Below are 2,719 nucleotides of genomic sequence, written 5' to 3' on the forward strand. Positions count from 1 at the left end.
GGGCTCTGTACGAGGGGCTTACCCCATGGAGCAATTTTTGCACTGGTTGGCTCTGGTGCCTGTTGAGACTAACTTTGGGTGTTCCACTTGTGGAGCAAATTGGGTGGCGCTCTGTTGTGGCAAAGCCTATCTCCAAGCATGCTGTTTCTGGGGCTTCTTGGGAGGGACTCCAGTGCAGGTGCAGGTTCACCACTACCTGTGACAGGCCAGGAAGTACGTAGTAGGAGTTATAAAGAGACGAATATTTGGTTTCTGCCTGTGCTGTACCTGGAGACACATGGGGGAAGCCACCCTGTTAACTGAGGATAGCTGCTAATAGTACTGTGTCTGGGGTATCTCCACAAAACGCCAGGAAACTCTGAAGTTTACTTCCACCCACTAGCTCCCATAAGGTTCAGCCACTGATCCAGACTCCTGTGGTACATGTTTGAGTGTGGTGGGGTCTTGTGAGTCACCAGGGTGGAGCAAGTGGAACTTACCAGACCAATTCAGATTAACATTTGCCCATGGGCCTGGTGGAGAGGCTCAAAACAGGAAAGCTACAGCCCACCTGCTGGCTGCACAGGAGCAGGGTCACACACAGGGAAAATGGTGACTGTCCCTGCAGTCCTCACCCCATTGTTACACAACTCAATCTCTCCCCTTAGCCACCTTCCTCGACTGATGCCCAGGATGAGTGTCTGCACAGGCCCTTTAAGAAGATTTCTTGGTTTCCCACAGCTTTCCACCCCACCCAGATGGTAGAAATCCCCATTGGTTTGCACAGCCAGATGTTGTGGGTGCTCTTCTTCCCAGCACCAGTATTTTGGGTGGGGAGTCTGGTTTGTGACTGGAGTCACGTGTTGCTCCACGGGGAACCTCTATGACAAAGACATCTCTCAGAATTTTCAACTGCCACACGTGAGTGTGGAACCAGCCCGTTTTGCATCTCCAACCCTCCTACAAGTGTCAACGTGGCTTCTTATGTATATCCTTAGTTATAAAACTTCTGTTCAGCTAGACTCAGATGGTTCTCCAGGTTTATTGTCTCTATAATTTCGTTGTAATTTTGATGTGTTCACAGGATGAGCCAAGAAGAGTGTTCATCTACTCCTCCATCTTGTATCTCCTCCGTAGATAATTGATGAATTATTATTTTACTGCAATTTTTTAATTATATTTCCTTTTGTCTATAATTTCAGCATCAATATTCATATTGCAAATTAGTCTACTTTTTATTTATTTAGTTAGTTATTTAATTTTTTAAAAAAAATTATTGAGGTGACAATTGTTAGTGAAATTATATAGATTTCAGGTGTACAATTCTGTATTACATCATCTATAAATCCCATTGTGTGTTCACCACCCAGAGTCAGTTCTTCTTCCATCACCATATATTTGATCCCTCTTACCCTCATCACCCAACCCCACTCCCATTACCCTCTGGTAATCACTAAACTATTGTCTGTGTCTATGAGTTTTTGTTTCTCATTTGTTTGTCTTGTTCTTCTGCTGTTTTGGTGTATATACCACATATCAGTGAAATCATATGGTTCTCTGCTTTTTCTGTCTGCCTTATTTCGCTTAGCATTATACTCTCAGGATCCATCCATGTTGTCACAAATGTTCCTAGATCATCTTATCACCGAATATACACAATTCCATTGTGTATATATACCACAACTTCTTTACCCATTCATCTATCGAAGGACATTTTGGTTGTTTCCATGTCTTGGCCACCGTAAACAAAGCAAAAATAAACATTGGAGCACATGTGTCTTTATGTATAAATGTTTTCAGATTTTTTTGGGTAGATATGCAGGAGAGTGATTGCTCGGTCATATGGTAATTCTATTCGTAATTTTTTGAGGAACCTCCACACTGCCTTCCATAACGGCTTCACCAGTCTGCATTCCAACCAAAAGTGTATGAGGGTTCCTTTTTCTCCACAACATCTCCAACACTTGTTACAATTTGTCTTGTTGATGATAGCCATTCTGACTGGGGTGAGGTGATATCTCATTGTGGTTTTTATTTGCATTTCTCTGATGATTAGTGATGTTGAGCATTTTTTCATATGTCTATTTGCCATTTTTATATACTCCTTGGAGAAATGTCTCTTCAGGTCGTCTGCCCATTTTTCAATTGGGATGTTTGTTTTCTTGTTGTTGAGTTGCATGAGTTCCTTGTATATTTTTGATATTAGCCCCTTATCGGAGGCACTGTCTGCAAAAATCTTCTCCCATTCAGTTGGTTGCCTCTTTATTTGGTCGATGGTTTCTTTTGCTGTGCAGAAGCTTTTAATTTTCATATAGTCCCATTTATTTATTTTAGATTTTACTTCCATTACCTTTGGAGTCAAATTCATAAAATGCTCTTTGAACCCAAGGTTCATAAGTTTAGTACCTATGTTTTCTTCTATGCAGTTTATTGTGTCAGGTCTTATGCTTAAGTCTTTGATCCATTTTGAATTAATTTTGGTACATGGTGACAGCTAGCAGTCCAGTTTCATTCTTTTCCACATGGCTATCAAATTCTCCCAGCACCAACTATTGAAGATTTTGTCTTTCCTCCATTGCATGTTTTTAGCTTCTTTGTCAAAAATTATCTGTCCATATTTATGTGGTTTTATTTCTCGGTTCTCAATTCTAATCCATTGGTCTATGTGTCTGTTTTTCTGCCAACACCATGCTATTTTGATTATTCTGCCAATACCATGCTGTTTTGATTATTGTAGCCC

The sequence above is a fragment of the Rhinolophus ferrumequinum genome, chromosome X (genome assembly GCF_004115265.2).
Source record: "Rhinolophus ferrumequinum isolate MPI-CBG mRhiFer1 chromosome X, mRhiFer1_v1.p, whole genome shotgun sequence".
Taxonomy (NCBI): domain Eukaryota; kingdom Metazoa; phylum Chordata; class Mammalia; order Chiroptera; family Rhinolophidae; genus Rhinolophus; species Rhinolophus ferrumequinum.